This window comes from Lissotriton helveticus, chromosome 2_1 (genome assembly GCF_964261635.1).
Source record: "Lissotriton helveticus chromosome 2_1, aLisHel1.1, whole genome shotgun sequence".
Lineage (NCBI taxonomy): Eukaryota > Metazoa > Chordata > Amphibia > Caudata > Salamandridae > Lissotriton > Lissotriton helveticus.
In genome coordinates, this window is record NC_136059.1 from 1,903,758,616 (window position 1) to 1,903,783,908 (window position 25,293).

Below are 25,293 nucleotides of genomic sequence, written 5' to 3' on the forward strand. Positions count from 1 at the left end.
ATGCTGTAGTTCAGCAAGCATTTGTTTCCATACTCATACCATTATAACACAGTCTGCTAATACTGGAGGATCCCCTCAATGATAGAAAAAGCGTTGTAATATTTACATCCAATTAAGTAGCATGTACTAAAGTAAGTGATCAATGCATGCATAAGTCATAACTCAGTGAACAGCCCGCCCCCGGTCAGAGAGCAAGTTTTAAAGCACCCCTATCTGCTTGGTGCAACCTGTAGTGCATAAGCAACATTGCCATGGAAAGGAGGTCAATGTTTCCCCCGGAGCAGTTCAGGTACATAGTCTGCTATCAACCAAAATCCAAAGAGCCAAGTGCTGTTAATGCATTCCACTCTATGCTCATCCTCACAGCTCATGTCCATACCGCAATGTGAAGTAGGTATGCCATGCTGTCCACTCAATGAGTGAGGTGGTCCAGTTTCCCGTTAATATCCTGTAGACTTGTTTTAATCGCTTTAAGGACAGTTTCCATTGCGCCACTAGCTGCATATTCAGTTTCCAATTCAGTATCAGAATGTGCTGTTGCACCATTTGTTTGTCTTCGCAATTCGAATGAGAGTTTGGGCTGCTGTTTATCTGGTCTGTCCATGATGCTTAAGGATGATACAATCAGAGTATGACAAGTGATGTCTCCGCTCAGGATGATCCAATAGTAACTTTATGTCACCTGTCCTTGAAATAGGGGCACTCTTCCAACTTTATGTTTTATACCCCCTCTGGATATTACCACAATCTAGCTCAGCCGCTGGCTTGGGAGGAACTCATGTGTACACGTACTGGCGACAACTGGGACGGTACATAGATGTGTGTTGAGAGGTAGTACAAGACTGTAGGCTTCCACCCACAGCACCGACATTCAGGAGCTCACCATAAAACCCCAGTGTCGACCACAGCTAATGCTTTGAAAAAGGTGGCAAAAGACATCGGGATCACTCGGTGACAAGTGTGGCCATGGGTATCAATGCAGCAGTGCACCGGCACGGTCGGACAATGGGTCCCGGGTCCTGCAGGCGGAGCGCGGTCTCCTACATCACCTCCAGGCACAGGAAGGGCCTACCCCTGTCTCGCAAGCAAATATGCCAAATAGTACTGCAGGTCTAATATTACAATTGTGAATCATTGCAGTTCATTTGTGTGGGATATATCGGAGCTGGTGCCCGCCTTTGTCACTGTTCCCTCAATGTTGCCGCCATTTCGTGACTGACTGTTATTTGTATCGTGATTCACAAGAACATCACAGGGCCGCTTTATTGCCAGATCTCATGCTGCTCATCGACGAGTAGAGTAGAGGCCCAAAATTTTGCTTCAGTACATGCCCCACACCATCAGCATCCCCGCAGAGTTTTGTTATTTCATGTAAGAAGGACTCAGTACAACAACAGCTTAATAAAATACTCGAGGCCATAGGGGACACGAGAGCTGCCCTCCATCAAGACATTAGCAGGGTAGCGGTTGGTCTTGGACTATTGAGGGAAGAGCAAAAAAAGCTCACGGAGTGGGTTAAGAAGGGTGAGACCAGTGTGGCAGAACTGACACCGGCACAAAAGGCTATGGAGCAGTAGATGGGGGCCCTCACGGACAGGGTAGGCTTGCTGGAGCGCAGGGCAGAAGATGCGGAAGGGCGCAACCAAATAAATAGTGTCATGGTCGTGGACCTGCCGGAAGGAACAAAGGGAGTCAATATGGTGTCCTTCTTTGAGAATTGGTTGAGGAGAGTAGTAGCCCCGGAGGGCCTATCGACTTTTTATACCCTGCCAAGGGCCCATAGAGTAACTGCCAAATTGTGGGCACCTGGGAAGCCTCCGCGACCTGTGGTGGTGCGCCTGCTTTACTTTTGTGATAGGGAATTACTCCTGCAAAGAGCGAGAGCTGAAGGTCCTTTTACTGTGGATAACAACAGGGTCACCCTTTTTCGGGATTACACACTGGAGGTACAGAAGAAGTGAGCCTCCTATGTGGCGGTTTAAAAAGCACTTAGAGGCTAGGGCCTCCAGTAGTCTCTGGTGTTTCCAGCCCACTTGCTCATTATCCTGGACAGGAATACACACTACTTCAATTCTCCCAGAGATGCCTCGGATTGGTTAGATACTTACAAGGGTGAGACGCCGCGAGGTGAGAAACCTGGAGTTACCGGGCAAAACCCCATGGAACCCCGGGAAACGTTTGAACCGTCGACTCCACAGAAGAACCCCGAAGAAGCTGTCATCATCTCAGACTGAAAAAGAAATGGCTGATGCATTACAGGCGGTGGTGGTGCTTGTGCTGGCGCTGTCGAAGGGTCGGAGTCCTACCCCTGAGGAGGAGGCCCATCTTCCAGAGCTTCAACGGACAATGAATTGGATACATCCCAGAGTGATAGTGTGAAGATGCCAGATGTGACACCTAACACAGCAGACAATGGGGCATATTACCTAAAAGTGCATTAGAAAACGCACAACGCACATTCCCATATCGCCGGATATCGCCGGATTTCTGCGCCGTGATAGCGCGCAATTATCTATGCGCATCACGTAGGCGAAATGAAATCCGGCGATAGTCGGCGATATGGCACATTAGCGCATGAAAACAAACGTTGTTTTCACACGCTAATGTGTTCCTTGATAATATGGAGGGGTGGATGATGGAGGCGTTATGATCCACACCCCCATGTTATCAATGCCCTAACACCTGGTCAGAGCAGGCGTTGGGAGACGCCCCAACGCCTGCCTTGGTAATAGGGTGTTCTCACCTCCAACTACATTTTACATGTGGTTGGACGTGGGAACGCCCACTTTGCATGTCATTAGCGATGTTTGTCGCCGACATGCAAAGTGGGCTTGAGCCAGGCATTAAAATGCCCTTGTGGATAAGGCTCTAGAAGTATCGCCGCTTTCTCGGCACAAATCGCCAAAAAAGCGGCGATAATTACCCTTGCTAATATGCCCCAATATTATTTGACCGAAGGTGGTTAGCTGGAATAGTTGAGTTGTTTAGAAGGGAGGCTGGCTCTACAATGACTGATAGAGGCCCCAGACTACCTTTAATTGTATGGGGCTGATGCGCCACGATTAGTGTGAGCACCTCGAATCAGCCACGCTCCCTTATACCTCTGTAGCTACCAGAGGATTTGGTGTATTTTTTCAACAGTTTGGATGGGTGCTAGTTTGATAGTAACTGTCCTAGGGAGGGGGAGTTGTTTTTTTGTTGTTGTTAGCAGGGTTAGATAGGGCCAGGCATGTCACTAGGGAGGATCCTACTGGGGGACTGTTACTATTATTGCGATGGGATCTACCAATTACCTAAAATGTATATTGTGGAATGTGTGGGGAATGCATTCAATGTGGAGACGTCATAAAATACAAGCATACCTAATCCGCAGGAGAGTTCAGATTGCACTACTTCAGGAAACACATTTGCAAGCGCAGGAAGGGGTGGCAATGCAGTGCAGGTGGCGTGGCCAAGTGATTTATACTACTTGTTCAGCGTTTGCCAGGGGAGTACTAATTTGGGTGGGGGCAGGTGGGTCCTTTCAATGCGAGAACCAAATTATAGACTCAGAAGGTCATTATGTGGTGGTTACTGGGACACTCAATGGTCGCGATATAGTCTTGGAGAGCATATACGCCCCTAACACAGAACAACCCGCCTTTTTTCACACCTTTCAGGGAGATTGACACCCTTCCTTACAGGCTCAGTACTGCTTGGGGGGATTTTAATTGTATCGCTGATGTGGTTCTAGATCGCTTGCACCCTCCACTTCCTAACGCCCCCATTCATAAAATAGCAAAGTCACTGCGAAATTGGTCTTGTGCGCTGGCTAAGATACCTACATGGTGCCTGCGCCCAGAGGCCTTGGAAGACCAAGTCTTTTGTGAAAGGGTGAGCACTACCATTACTCACTATTTCCAGGACAACACTGGTACAGTGACATCTGCCTTAGTGGAGTGGGACGCTTTAAAAACGGTTATCAGGGGTTACTGTATCTCAGAGGTGGTGGGGGTACGTAAAGTGCTTTTAGGGGAGATACAATAAGCAGACCAGCGCCTTCGGGAAGAAGAGCAGGATCGCCCTGTAAGACCAGATAAGCAAGGGGAGCTCTTGGAGGCAAAAGAGACAGTGGCAACGGAAGCAGAGCGCTTACGCTTTTTTGATTCTAAAGCATATAGTATATGTGCCCATGCAGTATGGGACAAATCTGGGGCTCTCTTGGCATGGCTAGCTAACCCGATGCGAAGGGGCTCCATGATCCTGGAGCTCCGAGATCACCATGGAGATCACCATGGAGTGTTGCACTCAACAGGGCATCAACTAACTATTTCTTGAGTATTATGCTGAATTGAATACAAGTAATTCGACCATAATGGAACCTGAACTGGGTAGGTTCACGCATGAAGTAAGGCTTGGATAGGGAGCAAGCGGATCTGCTGGGGAGGAATATTGAGATTGGAGAGGTGAGAGGGGCCATTAAACATATGTCGACCTTAGTGCATAAGGACCAATCCGGGTTCATCCCGACCAGGAACACGTCTATTAATGTGTGTCGCTTGCTTCAATTTTAGAAGCTGACTCCTACCCGAAGGACAAGGCTGTGGGTTTTGCGTTTGACATTGAAAAAGCTCTTGATAGCCTTGAATGGCCCTACTTGTTCCACGTAATCTTTAAAGTCGGGCTTGGAGATAAATTTATACAGTGGACGGTCTTATTATATAAGCACTCTACGGCGAGGGTTAAAAAGGGGGGATTGTTTTCAGACACCAGTGGCGTGACTCGGGGCAAGAAACAGGGATGCCCGTTATCCCCCCTCTTGTTTGCTTTAGCGGTGGAACCGCTAGCGGCCATGGCCAGGACAGGACAGCATTACCAGGGGCTATACGTGATGGGACAAATTCACCATATGGCCCTATATGCAGAAGATTTGCTAATGTCTCTGGCGAATTCGGAAGAAGCGCTTCGAGGGGCAAAATAATTACTCTATGATCTCAGTACAGTAGCAGCACTTTGAGTGAATTGGACAAAGTCCTGCTTGGTCCCGACCATCGGAAATACAACCGGACCGCAAGATACGGACGGGTGAAATTGGAGTACAGAGGGCAATAGGGGTAGAACTATTAGATGTCTGAAGGGTGTTTTGACTTTACGGGGACACTCCTACTGTCACTGGCTGGACGTGTGGCTTTACTTAAAATGGTGGCCGTGCCGAGACTATTGTACTATTTTGGAACACTGCCCATATGGATCTCGGTGCGTTATTTTAAACAATTTAAGACCATGGTGACGTGCTTCCTTTGGGGTGATGGTAGGCGAAAGGTGGCGTTGACTGTTTTGATGCGATCATGATCGGAGGGAGGTTGGGCAGTTCCTAATTTCGAGGATTATTACATAGCAGCCGAATTGCAATGGTTAACACAAACCATAGCAGCTGGAATGCGGGGGACAGAAGAGCTGAGAGACAGAGCCTTGATACTGAGAGTGCTATCCCAAACTGTGCTGAACCTTCCTGTCCGTGCTGGCGCCCTCCCAGGAGACCTTAAAACAGCACAGCAATGTTGGAAAAGGAGCTTGAAAAGGGCAGGGATTGGAGTTCCATATGCGCCTGACATCCCACTGTCTATGTGTGAGGCGTTGCCCCATGGAGGTACCTGGAGGGGATTGGCAAGCTGGAAAGAGAAAGGTCTGTCTACCATAGGTGATGTATATGATGGGGGCACAATGCTCCCCTTTCACGACTTACAGGAGTGCTTTGAAATATTGGGGGGGGGGGACTTTCTATTACATGCTGCACTTACTGCGGCCATCCGTAAGCATTGGAGGGATGGCTTTATTGAACCTAAAATATCACTAGGATGTCAATACATAGTGACAGAAGCGGGAACCCTTACGGCAGTCACATGCCTATATAGACATATGACACTGGAGATGCTATTACCCCTAGATGCACTGCGTCACAGATGGGAGGAAGATGTGGGGGCAGAGATTCCGGGAAAGGTCTGGGCTGAAATTGTAGAAATGGCGTGGAAGAGCACCAGGAATGCCCGTTTTCAATTAGTGCACTTTTACATATTGCATAGAGCCTGCCTTACCCCGGCGCACATTAAAAAGTAATTTGACGCAAACTCAGATGCATGCCCGCGCTGCCGCAGGGAGGGAGAAGACTTCCGCCATATGTTCTGGGGGTGCCCGCAGTTGGATACTTATTGGCCTTAAGTGGTGTCTTTACTAAACCACGTCACAGATAGGGACTTAGAACCGACTATAGGGCTGTGTATGCTGCATTGGTTTCCTCACAAGGCCAAAAACAAGATTACTAGTGATGGAGCAAGGATTCGCATGTAACGCGACTTGCTTGTATTCAGTCCTCGCGACATAACAATAATGTACTAATCAACATGTTTGTTTTATTAATATTGCAATTCACGACACTTTGGGTAGCTAGAAGAAGCTTGCATATGTGTTTTTACTAACGATAATCCGCTCGCATTAAAAACGGCTGTTGCTCCGCGGGATTTCTTACTGCGCATGCGTCCGTCAAACTCACGTGACATGACGTATTCTCTGCTTTGGAGGGAATCTTTTGCTTCTGCGCACTACTACTAAGATGGCTGCTCTGTGTTACAGCATGCATGAAGCTTGCACTGCTGCTTTTTGCCAAGCCGTTCGTTCTGCCTAATTTCTAATGCAATAGTTAAAATAAAATATTGGGAATAGAGTAGAGATAAGTGGTATACAGTACATTCATTTATTCTTTGTTCTAAAACTGTTTCTTTTCTGCTTTACTATCAGCTCGTGTTTGGGCCTGAAATGTATCTGTGACTCTATTTTGAAACCCACACCACGCCTGTGCAAAGTTTACAAGAAAACTCAAGCTGTGGCATTGAACCATTGCCAGCTACTGTCCTACCAAATGATGCTCATGAGAGCGTGAACTTTCAACCCCACATGAAGAAGCTGGACTGTACAAGCATAAATACATTGTTTGATATTGTTACATTCACTGCCGGGTGGAATAAAAGTGCATGGGAAAATAAATTGATGGGCGGGAATGCAAACATTAATATTCATTCTAAAAGTTTCATTTGGTATGGTGTGATGACCTCTCCCCATCTTTTGTCCAATCAAATTTGGGGATCCTCACACTTGCAACATTGGGTGGATGATACACTGACCTGAAAAATAGTATAACTAGGGTAGGCTTAGTTAGTTAATTTGTCCGACTTGTCCGAATTGCTGACCTGTCACTGACCCAACGCACTCAATAGGGATCGAGGGCAGAGGTGCTGGCGGAGCACTCAGTCAGAAGGTTTGAAACCAAGATCGGGGTTTGAGAGCTGAAGTGCTGGTGAAGCACTTTGTCGGAGAAGATCTATAACTCTTACCGGGTTCTGGCTGTTAGCTGCAGAGAGGGAGTAACGCAGACGTTGCAACTTTAACTGCGGGTGCGGGTCTTAGCCTGTGGTGGTCATGTCCGGATAAACTTTGGCTTTCCTGTCCTGATTCTGATCTGGACCTGCCTGCCTTTATGGTGCCTGCACTTTCGGGGTTCTGTGTTTTAAACCGACCCGTGGACAGGGTTAGTTCTTCACACCATTCTAGGTAAATATTCCATGTGGGTATTGTCCTTGTATTGTTTTCTTCTCTCTTCCCACCCTAATGTCAAACGATAAAGGTTCCGCATATTTTTGTATGTCATTATACTGTTTCCTTCTCTCTCCCCACCCCTAATGTCAAATGCGTAAAGTTTGCTTTATAAAATCTTTGCATATTTTTATTCTAATTGTTATCTTCCTGATTGAAAATGTTCTATTGCTCAATGCTTGGATTAAGACATTTAAAGAATTTTAGATAAAGAGTTTAAACGTTTCCCGAGTTTGTGATTATTACACAAGTGCAAATGTTGTTTTTTCCTACTTATTATTCTAACTGCTTTCATCCCTTAGGACTTTAGGTACCGATTACAAGGATTGGTAAGTCAATGGTATAGGTCCTAAATGAAATTCATAAATCACTGATGAGAGTAAAAGTGCACAGGTTACCTGATTAAACGCACATATAAGTTATGTTGTTTTATGGGCCCAGGTGAGTATGGTAAACTGAGTCCGGTGACCTGCGCGCTCTATCAGTATTTCTTTTGGTAGCAGCATGATGGTTAGGGATTAGTTAAGATAGGTAGTTGGTTATAGTAAGTTGGCCAATGAAAGATATTTTTACATATTTGAAATTGTATTATTGATTGTATTGATTTTATGTATTAACAAAAATTGTTTGTACCTGTTTAATGTTTTGCCAGGATTCCCTGGGGGTTGAATAGCGGGTGGTAACTGGAAGCCACACTGCAGTGAGGTCACTTACCTGTAGGGAATCAGTGCATGGTTAGGTAAAACCGGAAAAACTATTTAGGAACTTTCTGTATCAATGTGTGAATAAATGATAGCAAAGAGTTCGCTAGCAAAACTTTTTGTATGATATCACCTAGAAAGGGTCACACGGAATGAGCAGCAGGTTCATCTGAGCTTGATTGATAGTAAAGGGGTTCGCTGGTGAAACTTTAGTCTTAGTATATCCCAGAAGGGATAAGTCTGAAGAAGTAGCAGGTTCTCTAATGCTTGCATGAAAGGTAGACGGAAGAGATCTACTTGTAGTGTATGAAGAGTAAACGGAAGGGATTTACTCGTAGTAAGTGAAAATGTATTTTTCCTTTAAAGTAGTCACTCAGGTACAGTGGCGAATGTTTTTACGTTGTTGAATAATAAAATTTTGCGTTAAAAATGAAAGAAATTAAGTTTTGTATTACCTTGCAAAGGAAGGAGTCAGTCGCGGAACTGCGCTGACGTCACTCAGAGCCGCGCTGGTATTGGTTGAGACAGCGGGTGTGTAGCTGAGATAGTAATTGTAGGGGTGAGTACAGGAGTACAGGAGCGTGAGAACTAGTCTCACAAGAAAAGCAGCGCAATTATTGATTGGATTTATTTTGAATTCTAAATTGTGATTGGTCACTGAAAGATAAAAGACGCGCTGGTATTGGAAGTAATTTTGTAAACAAAATTTTGAGAATACTCAGAAGATTTGTGGTTAGAAAATATGTGGCATGTAGGTCCGCTCCTAGGAAATAGACCCAATAGGAGATATTTAGGGTTTGCACAATAACAGCATATAAGAGGAAGACCTTTTATCATGTACGGAGGAAAGAGAAAAATGTCATTTATTAAAAGGATTAAAAATTATTTCAAGAAAGATAAAGTAATTTAAACAAGAGAAGAGATTATTATTCCACCACCAAATACGCCTGCATCATACATGATGGTTGAAAGGGGCTATCACACTTGTGTATGGTTAGAAAATTGGATGGAGTACACAAAAGATGATGGTGTTTTAGCATTTCCAGAGAATGGTACGTTTAATGGCAGAGTTTTGTACAATTTGAGAAATCGCATGAATGAATTAGATCCCAGACCTAGATTAACGCAGTATGAGGCATTGGAGGAATGGGAAACTGAGGCTTTTGAGCGAGATAGACCCTAAAGTAATGGTAATTGGAGTAAGTTTTATCCCTGATTTCCAAAAGAGACGAGAGACACACAAATGAAACAGTGGGGACAGTCTATGTTAGTGGAAGGCTTGTATCCTGTATTAACTTTAGAAGAGCCCACTGGAAGTAAAAGGACTGAGAAAACAAAACATTTAATGACTAGTGGTGAATCGGATGATGATTATTTGGAGGATTTGTTATTAAAAAATCTGCCACCTTATAATGAGGAGCCAAGCACAGTTAATCCAAATGCACCATCCTTGAAACCACCTTAACCTGTAATACATGAGACTTCATTAGAAAAAGTGTTACAGGACAGGGAACGAGAAGTATTAAATAAACAAAGAAGTGAGCTAATTCAGAAAATTTCCCAGTTAAATACAAGTCCTGAAGCCCTAACAATTCCGGTAACTATTGGCCCAGTTGTTCCTTTGTACGGAGATAAGCAGGCTAGTCCTAAAACTCCCGTTCTAACTACACCTATAGTTCAGTCAAGAAAAGAACCTCTAATAGTTGATGATCAAGCAAGTGAATGTGAATCAGTGATTTCCTTGATGGATTTGCCAATAAGAGAACCAGTGAGTGATTTGATCAGGAAAACTACTCGTATCAGCTCTAGAGAAGTGCAGATGGAGACATCCTCAGGTACAAGAAGTGCCACAGTAGTAACTCCAGAGGAAATAGAGAGATGGTCACGAGAAATAGAAAAACCCAAGTCACAGCCAAAGGTATTGGATATATTCAAATTAAGAGTCGAATTAGAGGAAATTATGGCTGGGAATGTGGGATTGGACAGATTAAATACATTCAGTGAAGATGAATTGTTGTTTATATGCAAAAGCATTACTAGAAATACAAGAGTGGTTCATGAAAAACTAACAGATATGGCTGCTAATATGGGAATTGACATTGGTAAGTCTAAAGTGTTACAGAAACCATATTGAGCTGAATTCTCTGACAAAGATTTGGAAAATATGAATGTGTCAGGAAGAAAGGTACAAATTAGGGAGCTTTTAGACATTATTGCAAAAATGGGGTGACATAGAAAAATGGAAAACTAGATGGGCAAAGAAAAAAGAAGAGGCTCGATCAAAACAAACTGCATCTGAGTATGTACTAAAAGAAGCAGAAAAAGTGGAAAGGTCGTGTCCCATGAGAGAAGTACGGGGTGGAGGTTATGTGCATGTCCCATGGTCCCAACAGGATATTTTGTCATTTACAAATGATTTCCCAAAACTTCGAGAAAAACCTGTAGAATGGTACAGACAAGTCGAGAGATTTGTGAAAGTTTGAAAATGTCTTTTAAAAGATTTGGATGGGTTATTTGACATTGTTGGTCCTATGGATTTGTGGACAGAATGTAAAATTGCTATTGATTGGCCTAGTGATGAGTACCCTAGAGACCCAACGACAGGAGCACCTTCCGATGAGGTCATGAAAAAATACAACCAGGTAATACTCTACCTCAAAGGGAAGGTGCCTGCAAAATAAACTGATTGGACTAGAATAGATAGAACCACTCAGAATAAAGATGAATCTGTACATGCATATTATGAACGCTTGTTACAAGTTTTCAAACAGTACAGTGGTTTGGATAATATTGACATGAAAGACATGACGCATTTCATCTATCGGTTTGTGTCAGGATTAAGGCCAGAAATTTCAAAATGGATTAAAGATCATAGGATTTGTTGGCAGGCCAAACCGATTGATGAAATCCTTAAATATGGAAAGTTTTGTGAGGACGAACTTGACAATAAAAGAAAAGAATTAAAGGAAAAGGTAATGTGGGCACAAGTTAAATTAGCAGTGTAGTGTAGTTCCTATTATCCCAATAGGCTCTGCGCATTGGAATAATATCTTCAATAGTATAGACGTAGGACAGAGGTTAACTAGGTCTTCTACTGACGATATTAGACTTAAAGTTTAGTGTTTGCCAGCTAGCTCAGAGTTCACTAAAAACTTTCTCGAATAGACAAGGAGGAGTTTAACCTCCCTGGATAGACAAGAAGGGATTTAGTTTCTGACAACCATAGAACATGACAACTTTGCTCTCCCCTAATCAAGAGTGTATCTCTAGATTCGTGTGAAAACAAAAGACAACTTATTTTACTCAGTCAGTTCAGTGCATTCTTAGTTTCACCAGATTGTAGAGAAAAGGAAGAGACGGGCGTGTTCAATAAAAAGATGTTATTTATTGATCAGTCTCTTTTCTCATACAAGAGAAATGAATCGCTATTATTGCAATACTTATAGTTAAGTAAAGTGCATACAGTAATAACAGAATTATAAAATAATACTGTAAAAGCATTGATATGGTTTCTTAGCCATATGATACTTAAAATGGATAAAATAGATACATACATATATACATTGACTAATCGTACTCAACTGGTGCTTCTAACTACGCCTACCCCAATGTACCTGACCTAAGCCTAATACGTGGGCGGGAGTAGATAAGTAGCAGTTTAAGTTAAGTTTGCTTTGCCAAGGGTCTGCTTCAAGAATTCTCTGCAAGGGGTTATTCAGTTCAGTACCTGGGATTTAGAAGGCTGGAGGGCTGGTATCTCTATCTCAGGGCTTGATATCCCAGCTGCCTGCAAGGGCGGCTGGAAGCGCCGGAGCTGGATTTCTCGGCAGGAGAAAAGTCAGCGTCTCTCTCTCAGCACGTCAGAAAGGAGGGGCAGCGTCTGTGGGCTTCGCTGTCAGCTGGGCTCCTCGGCAAGTCTCGCTGCTCCAATCTTGTCACCACCTCGTGTGTTTGCTTAAGGCAATGTCGGTATTATTTATACCTGAAAGGTGCCGAGATTGACGTAAGGATGGACATAAATACGTCAATAAGGATGTCATACGAACTGGTCGTTCGCACATTCTTTACTGAAGTTCTCGGCTAAATCAAAACAATGGCTGTGGGTATTTCCCAGGTCGTGGTAGGTTTGATTTGTTTTGAGAACACCGTATGCCTATTAGGAGGCTGGAGAAATAGTGCTTGCCTAATGAGATGGCATGCGCTATGACCTAATCAGATAACGGGCTTCTGTGCCGTTGTATGGCTAATCAGATAACGGGTTTCTGTGCAGTTGAATGGCTGCTAGTTAATTACTAACCAGACAAGGGTCAGAAATAGGGGGATCGATACAGTACCCATAGTAAATACATCACACCCACTCCACGTAATCTATGTCCATATTTACAAATCTAGGCATAGTAAACAAAACTAGTAGTGCATGTGTATACCGAACCACCCCAAAATACAATCAAATGCATTCTGAAAATTGGAAATGCGAAATACACGAAAATCTAATATGCATATTATGAAATCAGCATGAACGAAATGCGGAAATTACACATGAAATGGCTCTTAATACAGAAGAAAAAATTCGAGACCGTTTCATCACAAAATCATAAATACTTGTGAACATGCTAGAGGGTAGCTAATGTCTCTAGAGTAGTTAAAAATAGAAATTTTGTTCTCTAAGAATAGTTTTACTTTAAGCAGAAGATAAGTGTCCCAAAAAATCGTAAATATTTTTGGAAATGGATGGGGAAAAAAAATGTCTCGCTCTCCGTAAAAACTGGTGAGAAAATTTCTTATTGCTTTATTTTCAAAGTTGAAGGCCAAATTCAGGGTGTAGGGAACGCCGTGTGCTAGTTTGCTCAAAGTCATTCTTTCTGCTCTGGTGAAAACATCATATTGTTGAGACTTTCGAAAAAACTGTCAACTGCTTCTTGCAAAAGTTCCACTAACTCGGAAAAATTTTGTAACATGCATTCATGAGCATGATTGCCTTCATTGATGTTTCGATCAGCATAGCTGACAGAAGGTCGTACCTGATCGATGCTGCTTTCATCTTGTACTTCACAACTCTTCAATCGTAGTGGTGAAGTCTCCACGAATGCCGTCATCAGGATTGGTAGCCGCTGGGGACAGTACAATGCATGAGCCGTTACCGGACCCAACAAAGTCTCTGCGTCCATTGGCACATCCGATTGTAGTGTCAGACAGGTGTCCAACACGCATTCTTCGCCGCATAGCAAGCACCTTAATACAGGCATAACACAACTTTGCCACATCGGTCTAAATGAAAGAAACCAAGTCATGTTCAGGTCTCTAAGCCGGGCTATTCCAAGGACTTTAGTTATGCGGTCCCTGTAGCGTATGGCTAGGATTGTTTCTTCCATTGTCGCTGGTGTCTTGTCTGTGACGTGGTTTGCCATAGCGAAGTAACAGGATCAAAAATAGGATGCCTGCCACTAGTCCCAAAAGGAGAGGAAGTCCGCCAAAGATGGAATGGACAAAATCAGGAAAAATACCCAGGATGGCTTTGAATTGGGTTAAAGCTCCCGAAAACACTGTCTTAAATACACTCGAGATTCCACTTGTATCAGAAATATTTAAGATTTCGCTCAGTATTTCTGCGAAATGTATGGGGGAATTGGTTGATAACAGTGAATGAATTTCTGCAGTTGTCCTTGCAACTTGGAGATCATACGTTTCTTTTGATGACGTTAACATGGTTGGCGTCTGTAGGAGCACAGTATTCATTCTGCTTAAAGTATCAATTCGAATAGAAGAAATTTTCAAACTGGGCCATAACCTTGCCTCCCTGTCTCGAGCATCGTTTGGGAACAATACTCTTTCACAGCACATGACCTTCGTAGTCACGTTATGAGATAAGGTTTTCCGGGCAGCAGACTGCAACATCTGCGATCTACAATTAGAATGTAACTCCCGTTCGAGAGTCTCCTAAAGAATGGTTCTATTTGTGTTGCAGGTGTGCCTAGCTGGTGACATGAAAGGTTATTTGTAGTCCCTTCACAGGCTCCATGCAAATTAATACCCTGACACAGAAGTGTACCGCTTAGTGATCTTGCACAATTATTGCCACTAAGGAACACATTCTGGCCTTTATTACTAACACATGTGTGTGTATAGGGCAGGATCCATGTTGACTTAATGTACCCTTTACCCAACCTTTCATACTGGCCTGCCTGTATATATTTTTGGCAGTATTGAAACTGGAAAGTTGTTATCGGAATATTTATTATCCCATGTATTATCCATTCAATGACAGGTCGTTCTGACATTGTCAATAGTAATCTCTCAAGTTTTTATTCTGGAGGACAGTCATTAACCCATTGTCCACAACAGAAAGTGATTTTTCCAAATTAATACGGTCAATTTCCCGTATTTTTTCTGCTGTCTCAATTTGAGTTAATTTCCAAGCTTCATTGTAAGCTGCATATATAGAGGCCGCTATGAAACATTTTTGACGCTGTTTGCGTGGTCCCATAATGAAATCACGCAAGTCAGCACCCTCTTGAAGTAAAGTTAGGTGTTGCTTAATTTCTGCCAGTGTGGATGTTTGTAGCCATTGAAGGCAGAGCTTGCCCACACTGTAAGTAGTTACTATCCCTGGATGTTGTCTTTGGGAATATCTAGGGTCTGGCCTGGTCAATTTGAACCCCTGTATTTTGTTCAGGAATCTGTCTTGACAGTTATTTGTGTCTGTGGGCCAGATCAACCATAGTTTCCAATCAGGATGTGTTCTGTTTTGGTTTAAAATATGGTTCACGTCTATCTCAACATCTATAGAGCTATTACTGTTCGTTGTTGGCTTTGGAATAGACGGTTTGTTTAAGTCTTTGATTTTGGCTAAGCCAAGACAGGTAGTTTGTTGAATAGTGTCATTCAAAAATATAATTTGTTCTGGGATCATGCAGGCTCTGAACAATGATTCTATACCTTGTACTTGCCAATCTTTTGTACCCCAAATAGTTTTTGCTTCAATGTTATTGTTCCAGAAATCAAAACCAAATGTATTCATTTGCTCAAAAAATGAATCTGAATATATCAATTTCGTGTTTGTAAGCATGGTCTTCATACCTGTCTTATTCGACAATTTGAAATAAAATGTTTCTGCATTACTTGTGTTAAACCCTGAAAAATATGAATATTTATCATAAAATGTTTTAGAACTACCCTTTGGAGGAGTAGCACAATGTTCCCATTGGTTATAATTTAAAACATTTCTAGGTTGTGCAGATTTATGGAGATAATGGTTACCATAGTGGTTGTAGCAGAACATTTGATCATAATTAGACGAACCCTGCAAATAATCATGTTCTGTAAATTTAGCAGACATTACTAGGTCAGACATCATATCATTAATACTTTCAAAGTCCCAATCATCAGCAAATGTGCTTGGTTTTACAAAGTCACTTAACGAGATCTTAAATTGATGTGGATACTTCAGGATTTCAACCGGGCCATAGATTTCATAATCAGTATTGTCCCATGCTACACTGCCTGGTATAGGATTGGCTATGAAGTTCACTGAAGAAAGTTCTCTTTTCTTGACGTGTGAAGATGTGTGTGGTTTAAGGACCAAGTTGATTTTCTGGCTTGCTGTGTCCATTTTAGCATATTTTCCCTCAATGAAATGTCCCAAGCATAGTACCATGATGAGCCAAAGTATGAGGACAAATGCACCTAATGTCACCCAAATTTCAATCCATGGAGAAGTCAGATAGGTTCCCTTTAGTTGATGAAAAAGTTCCTTAGCTTTGTCTTTAAAAGTTTTTGTTGATGGCTGTACTTCTGGTTCACTTTGATCTTCTGAAAAATCATCAAAGTTGATGAAGTAGCCGGATGCCGTTCTGTCAATTGTTCCAATTGCTTCTGGATTACTTTTTGCTTTTGGATTTTGCTTTGTTTCATTAGAAAAGTCTGTAGTTACATCATCGTAGGTCGGTGTTTCTTGATGAAAATCTTTGATTTGGGTTTTAAGAGGTTCAAGTTCCATTGCTTTGTTGCATAGTCCTTGTTGTTTCACTGTAGATTTTCCAAATGTGATCAGTCTTTCAGTTTGAACCTCTGTTGATGTAGCAAACTTTGGTGTTCTGCTACTTCTTGGGAGTCCACTTGGCCTACTATTTGTTATCGGCCACATGATTGTGGTTTAACCAGGTCGATGGATATGACTCGGTTCTCCTTTTTACCAGCAAGGGGCGGTAGTACTACTGATCTTGTCCCGTTGATAGACAAGACAGGAACTGCTTTTCTGTAAGAAGGCCCAAATTCCTTCTTTACCGCGATCTTCTCTCTGACCAGATCCCCGACTTTTGGAATCCAGACAGGCCTTGCTGGGACAGGTGGTTTTTCTTCAGTGGTTGTTGGCTGCTGTTTCAACTTTATGTTGCTCAGGTCTTTTCTTGTTTCATTTAAGTCCTGTAAAATAGCCAAGCGATCTTTGATATCAAAGCATTTTTCTTTAACCACTGAAGTCTGACTATCTAAGTCCTGGATTAACATTCTAGTCCCAAACAATAGTTCGTACGGACTGAGTTCTTTCAGAGAATTTCTTGGCAGGTTATTTAGACTACGTTGGACACTTATTAAATGTTTGACCCACCCAACTCCTGAACCTAATATCTTTGCTGTTATAGATTGCTTTATGCCTTGGTTTTTTCTTTACACCATCCCGTTTCCCTCAGGAAGGAAGTGAGAAGAGTCCCGCAATGCAATGTTTATTCTGGCCAGGCACTCCCCATAAGCTGTTTTAGTGCTAAAGGAAAGATTTTGGTCAGAACGTAACATGCTTCTAGCGTATATGCCATTCTAGACTCGCAAATCTTTGTATAACAGTTCCGACGTCAGCCGAAAGTTGGGGTCTACTATATAAGTGAAAAATAGTCTTTACATGTTAATGTGACGCATTATTCATACTGGGTTTTTATTCTTTTTGTTGATTCGAGACATTCTGGAGTGAAACGCCATGGTATTAAACCGTTTCTTTTGCCACTGCGATCTCTATTGCAGTCTGGGCAGTTTTTTACAAAAATGTGATGATGCAGGCTCATGCCTGGCCACCAGTACACTGATTGTAATTCTTCCAGAGAATCTTTTAGCTTGAGGTGTCTGAGACCCTCACCCATATGTGCGTCTGCTATTAACAAGCCTCTCCTGTCCGTGTTTGGAATTACTCTATCCCCCACTCCAGGGATTCGAGCAAAAGGGACTGAGTTTGCATCGATTATGTATGTATAATTGAGTGGGTAATTGATCGGTAGCGCTGAGCAGTCGCCTTTTGATGACGTTTTTACTGCCAGCACAGTTTCTCCGTCAATGTATTTTACTGCACGCTTTTTTGTAGCTACGGAAGCTGATTTAGTTGCTACCGCTGTGGCTGTCTCAGCCAATGAATTCCCTGCAACGTGAACGCCATCACGCTGATGACTCAGTGAGTGTATCACGTGAGTTTTTGGTAGTTCTTTCTGTAAAAGAACTACTTGTTCCCAAAGCACTTTTTGCTTTATTGTTGCACCTGTGTCATCTTTGTAACCATTTTGAATCCATTTCTGTAAATCGTTATTGTATGATTTGACGCAGTAATACGAATCGCACACTATAAGTGTCGGGAATTCGCGATCGGCATTATTTTTAACGCTATTATTTCAGTTTGTTGTTCTGAATTATTTTCCACTGAGTGTGTTTTTGTAAGTAGAGGTCTTAATTTACCTCCGCGCCACACTTCTTTTACAATTTCGCATGTGGCGTTGTAAGCCAGCTCCCCCCAAACTGAAGGTTGAGCATGACCGTCTGTATATATTACACAGGCGTACTGTCGTAAAGGCAGAATGTCGATTGGCAGAGGGTATTCTTTCTCATATTTTAGATATTTTAATTCTTTCATTTCCGGGTCAAAATAGTATTTTACTTTGTCTGTAGCAACAGAATGTACCCATTGTATCCATTCTGGATTCAGTGCCGTTGTCGGTAAATTACATGGTGTTGTTAATGCCTCAAAAGCTGATTCTGCTGTTCTGACTGTAACCTGTCTACCGTCGGCTTGGTATTTTTCTTTTGCTACAGCTGTTTGAACCGCATGAACAATGTTTTCCTTAATGCTGAACCTTTTTTCAGCTTCTGTGTACAAATGTGATTTGTATGCTATCGGTACCTTCTCTCCTTCATTAGAGGTCAGGTATGTGAATCCGCATCTTCCTGGGATGACTCGAATCACAAGGTTGCGTGTGTTGTCACGTGTTTGTAATTTTGTTTTAACTATCATATCTGTTTGTAAAGATCTCAAAATTTCTGTGTGTTTTTGAGTCCAATTGATTCTTTTAAAATCTGGTTTTATAAGATCATAGAGAGGTTTAACTCTCTCTGCATAATTTATAATGTAAGTTCTTCCGAAATTTAGGAAACCTAGAATTGATTGTAAGTTTCTTAGTGCTCTAGGTGCTTGGATTACAGCACATTTCTCTAGGAAATTGTCAGCCAGGCTTTTGCCTTCACTTGATAGTTCATATCCTAAAAACAGGACAGTTAGATGGGCAATTCTTGACTTTTTAAAGTTGAATTTGTAACCCTCTGCTGCGAACCCAAGTATTATGGTGTTCACTCTCTTCAAGTGAGTATCCAAGTCATCATCTGTTAGATAGATGTCATCGACATAAGATAATGCCTCATCATCATATATTTGTAGTAATTCTGTTACTCTTGCTGAGAATAATCCTGGGCTGTTCTTAAACCCCTGGGGCAAACGACAGAAATTTTTTTGTGCGCCATTCATTGAGAACGCGGGTAAATATCTGCTCTCTGGTGCTATATTTTGACAGAAGAATCCATTAGAGATGTCTAATGTTGTTTTGTATTTTTTGCGCACTATGTTATTATTATTCATTATTCATTAGTGCAGCACTATGCGAGTTTTGTACTGCAAAGGTTTTACAACATGAGTTCAAGTGTCTGTAGTCCAAAACAAGACGATATGAATTGTCTGGTTTGGAGACAGGAAACATAGGATTATTCATTTGTGAGGTGCAAGTTTCAATCACCCCCTGGTATTCAAGTTGATCTAGGATCTCTTTTACCCGTTTTCTAGCTTCTTGCTTAATTGGGTACTGCCTCTGTGCAGTAGGTTGTGATTTTAACTGGATTTTGTGAGGAGGAGAGTCCTCATCCCATCCTACATGGTTTTTATATAATGCAGGAGCTTGGGCTACTGCCCACTTTCTTGCAAGTGTATATTTTTTATGAATTGGAATATGATTTGAGAAGGCAGGCATAATTATTTCTTCGCCATGAGGGCACTCCCTGACAAACTCTGGTGGCCAGTCTCTTTCAGCTAGAAGGATATCATAGCCCTTGGATAGATTATCCCAAAAGAGACCCCTTATTTTCCTAGTCTTATCCCCCTCTATACGCAATGTTATTTCATATATTTTATGAGGTTTGCTAACTCTGGTATCTGCAGTTTCCACCTGAATATATTCATTCGTGTCCACTGTCTCCAGATGATTCATAAGGATCTTGCGAGCTATGCTCACTTCTGCTGCGCTGTCTAGCATTGTCTGAGCCCATTCTCCGTCTTTCAGCTGTGTCCTAAGTATTCTCGGCATGGTTGATTACTTTAATACTGGCTACCTTCTTTTTTGGAAACTGTAATTTTTTATTTTGATGAGCAGGTTCCTTGTCTTTGGACTTGACGTGCTCTTCCCTGTGTTCTGATCGTCCTCTTCTTTCCGATTTCTGCAAGGAAGTCTGAAAAGATTGAGAGGGACGTGTATCAATATCTTGATATCTATCAGGTTTTTTTAGATTATTCCTATTTCTAAGGTTGTATTTTTTCTCAGAGGGCTCCCTTTGGGGAGACTTGCGTCCTTGGTCCGGAGATCTTTCTCTCCGCCGAGGAGACCTTTCTCTGGACTGGAATCTTTTTTCTTTAGGAGTGGATTGTTTATTTCCATCCCAGTTCTTTTTTTGAGTGTTTAGATTATTTTTAATAAATACCTTTTCAGGATTTTCAATAAGTTGGGGTTTCACCGGTTTTCCACCCAAACTATCTCTTCCTAGATTTTTCTATGATTCTGGCAATTTCAAATGGTTGGTCTGCTATATCTGTCTCTTTCAACCTCTGGCGGATCGCCACATTTGCTGCTTCTCCTTTTATATTGGCTAATAATATTGCCGAGACCTGCTTGAAGTCTTTTAGTAATTTCATACCAAGAGTTAAAGCAGGTTCTGGACCGTATTCATCTTGAATTTGTTTTAGCACATCTGGTATTACTGACATGGATGGAACACCATGTGTTTTTGTGTAAATGGAAGCAAAGACTGTACCCCAAGTGTCACAGTCCTCCACATGTGGTGCGATTCCCATTGGAAGACAGATAGTCAGAATCCTGTGTTTCTCAACCGGGGTGGTATCTGGAAATACCGCCTCTATTTGAGTGATTTTTTGTGCTAACCAGAATGGAATTTGTTCCCGTTTCGCGGGTACTTTACCTAGACAGGACTGTATGTTCCGTGGTGTAATTTTATTTGTGTTCCCCTGGTGAGGGATCAGCTGTGGAATTTTAATAGCTGGTTGGACTGTTGAAGTCCGCATTACATATTGGACTAATTGTCTATGTATTTTAATTAATTGTTTTAGCTGTGCTAAAAGATCTGGTGCAGACATTTCTTCAATGTCTGGATGTGGTGTGTATCCGGATAGGACCGGCCACGTTGCTCCTGGTCTACCTAGTGGACCGAGCCTGGTGATGTGATTATTATGTTTTAGGGCGCCATTAAACCAGAGCAGGTGCTCTTGGTATTTGAGTGGTATTTCCACCTCCTCGAAAGGAGTGTACTCATTAGGAGGTTCCTCTATTTTGTAATAGTGGAAGTCCTTTGTTACAGCGTTTGCTGCTGGAAAGTTTATCCATGAATAGAATACCTCTGTCTGCCGATATTCGTGTGCCTCAATTACGAATATGACTGTACCACCTCTCGGTGTCAGCCCATTTTCTATAAGTTTTAAAGTTATAGATTTTCTTATGTTGACCGGGATGAGTATTGCATCCGGGTCTTGCTGTAGGAGACTATTGTCAGCCGCTAGGAGTTGAGCTGCTATTCTAGCTGTCTCTCTTTCTTCTTCATTTTCTGACATTCTACTGTCAAGAAAGTTATTTTGTTTATTTGCAGATCAGGTTTCTATGGAAACAAAGATTAGATGCACAATATTTTGGAACAGTGTATCCTTCAACGTTGAATAAACCAAGAACCATACATAGGAGTCTCCTCCTACTAAGTTTGGCGGATTTAACCTTTCACCCACTCCAGACGTCTTTGGAGTATTATGGGGAAAAGGGGTCTGTATGAAAAAGCATGACTGAGTTACTCTAATGTCTTACGTTAGATTTATCGCCTATCCAAACCGTTGGGCGCCATGTAGTGTAGTTCCTATTATCCCAATAGGCTCTGCGCATTGGAATAATATCTTCAATAGTATAGACGTAGGACAGAGGTTAACTAGGTCTTCTACTGGCGATATTAGACTTAAAGTTTAGTGTTTGCCAGCTAGCTCAGAGTTCACTAGAAACTTTCTCGAATAGACAAGGAGGAGTTTAACCTCCCTGGATAGACAAGAAGGGATTTAGTTTCTGACAACCATAGAACATGACAACTTTGCTCTCCCCTACTCAAGAGTGTATCTCTAGAGTCGTGTGAAAACAAAAGACAACTTATTTTACTCAGTCAGTTCAGTGCATTCTTAGTTTCACCAGATTGTAGAGAAAAGGAAGAGACGGGCGTGTTCAATAAAAAGATGTTATTTATTGATCAGTCTCTTTTCTCATACAAGAGAAATAAATTGCTATTATTGCAATACTTATAGTTAAGTAAAGTGCATACAGTAATAACAGAATTATAAAATAATACTGTAAAAGCATTGATATGGTTTCTTAGCCATATGATACTTAAAATGGATAAAATAGATACATACATATATACATTGACTAATCATACTCAACTGGTGCTTCTAACTACGCCTACCCCAATGTACCTGACCTAAGCCTAATACGTGGGCGGGAGTAGATAAGTAGCAGTTTAAGTTAAGTTTGCTTTGCCAAGGGTCTGCTTCAAGAATTCTCTGCAAGGGGTTATTCAGTTCAGTAACTGGGATTTAGAAGGCTGGAGGGCTGGTATCTCTATCTCAGGGCTTGATATCCCAGCTGCCTGCAAGGGCGGCTGGAAGCGCCGGAGATGGATTTCTCGGCAGGAGAAAAGGCAGCGTCTCTCTCTCAGCGCGTCAGAAAGGAGGGGCAGCGTCTGTGGGCTTCGCTGTCAGCTGGGCTCCTCGGCAAGTCTCGCTGCTCCAATCTTGTCACCACCTCGTGTGTTTGCTTAAGGCAATGTCGGTATTATTTATACCTGAAAGGTGCCGAGATTGACGTAAGGATGGACATAAATACGTCAATAAGGATGTCATACGAACTGGTCGTTCGCACATTCTTTACTGAAGTTCTCGGCTAAATCAAAACAATGGCTGTGGGGATTTCCCAGGTCGTGGTAGGTTTGATTTGTTTTGAGAACACCGTATGCCTATTAGGGGGCTGGAGAAATAGTGCTTGCCTAATGAGATGGCATGCGCTATGACCTAATCAGATAACGGGCTTCTGTGCCGTTGTATGGCTAATCAGATAACGGGTTTCTGTGCAGTTGAATGGCTGCTAGTTAATTAGTAACCAGACAAGGGTCAGAAATAGGGGGATCGATACAGTACCCATAGTAAATACATCACAGCAGAGCAACAGGAACTTCAATTGAACCAAACGAACAATAACCAGACTCAAGGTGATGGTAATGGGGGTAAACCAAGGGGAAAAATCAATAGAGAGGAAGCCAAAAAGAAGTTCCCTTGTCATGGGTGCGGCAAGTTGGGGCACTGGAAAAACGAGTGTACGGTCATACAAACCAGTAATGTGCAAACTAATGATTTGAACCCACGGACGCAGAATGAAGTGCCTCGGAAGCAGCAACAGCAGGTAATACAAAACCAGTTACCCTTAGCACCTATGCCAAATTATAGGAGCAAAGCACACCAGAGTGTGGATACCACAAATTGGGAGGGAAGTGAAAGGAGAGACACTGCAGCATCACAATTTCTTTTGAGTGACACGTTTTTGAGTGAGGACACATACTGACGGTGCTTGAGAGGGGAGGACGAGGAGTGCGTACTTGGTGCCTCCTTGCCGGTAGATCAGTCAGGTCCATACATTGAAGGAAAGGTTGAAGGAAATTATGTTACTTTTCTATTGGACACTGGTGCTACCCGCTCTACTGTGAGAACAGCAGACGTTCCAAACCTACCCCTCTCGGGAGAAGCGATCCAAGTAGTGGGCGTTTCTAATAAACAAATTAGTACCCCAGTGACAAAGCCAATGGAAGTTAGAATAGGCAATTTTAAAGAAATGCACAGATTTGTTGTGTGTGACTCGAGTCCAGTGAACCTGTTAGGCAGAGACTTGTTGTTCAAAATTAATTGCACCATCTTTTGCACTCCAAGTGGTGTTGAAATTCAAACCCCAGATGAAGAGGGAATTTATAAACTAATGTTAGCAAAACAAGAAATAGGAAATAAAAAGTTAACTGTAGAAGACTTACCAGGAGAATTACAGCATGCTGTGAATCCTAATGTATGGGATTTTACCGGGAAAGATGTAGGACTAATGGCAAATGTTGATCCGATAAAAGTGACGATAAAAGAAGGTGCAGTCTACCCAAATACTCAATAATATAAAATGAGCCCAGAAATAAAAGCAGGAGTTGCGTCAGAAATAAAGCGTTTGGTTGAAACAGGCATTTTACAAGAAATAATGAGCAGTCCATGCAATTCGCCCATAATTGGCATAAAGAAACCGAGCGGCAAGTACAGGGTCGTACAAGACCTCCGAAAAATCAATAAGATTGTTGTCCCATGCTGTCCAGTTGTGCCAAATCCTGCAGTAATTCTGTATCAGATACCGTGGGAAGCTGGATGGTTCACCGTAATAGACTTGTGTCACGAAAAAGTCCATTCCGGGTTTTGCGAGAGTGAGAGCGGAAGCAGGCACACAAGCAGCAGCAAGAGAGCGGCGGCGGCGGTGATGGCTGCAACGGTAGTGTCCCCCCAATAGGGTGTGAGAAGCCAAAAAACCTCCTGGGATAGAAACGGCAAAACCGGCAGAACCAGCACCGCGAAGCTTCCGGGTCAGGGGCCGGTCAGGGACCGCGCTGGTGTCGCAGAGCTGCAGAGCTGCGGAGCTGCGGAAGGAGCGCCCGAGCGTCTGGAGCTCGGGAGGCTGTGTTGTACCAGGCTGTGTTGTGCCGGTTTTAATCCTCAAGAGAGTGCCGTAAGAGCCGAGACTGAGCCCTCAGATTTTCCGGCAGCACAACTGCGAGAGGCAGGTGAGGCAGAAAAACGCGTGGGGCAGCCGCTGCCAGAGGCACTTCGGAGTGCTTCGGCCACCGAGCTCAGAGCCACTGAGTAACTACCTAGCCCCGAGCTTCGAGTCCTGTAGGCAGCCAACCGCCTCTTGAGCCCCTTCAGTCAGCCGCCCCCGCTGGCAGCCGCAGTATGCAGCGGTGCGAGGAGCGGCACGGGGTGGGAGCCGGGGCGCTGAGAGCGCCGTGAAGTGCAGGCTGAAAGAGGAGTGAGGCGGAGGGGCTCAGTGGCGGCACAAGGGCCCTGTGGTCTGTCGCGTAAGCTCTGCCGCATTCCAGCCTGCTCCTGAGTGGTTTTCACAGCCGCGACTGCCCAAGCAGGGGCCGAATCCGAACCTCCCAACCCTTAGCCTAATTGGAACAGAGCCAGTCACTAACGTTGCATCGGCGGAAAGGACCGAGACCCCCATGGAGGAAAAGAGAGAATGGGAAAATTCTAACAGCAGTTTCGTACCTCCAAATGTAGCCCTCGAGGGACTAACAACTGCCACGGGCTCAAAGGATGGAAAACAATCAGCCA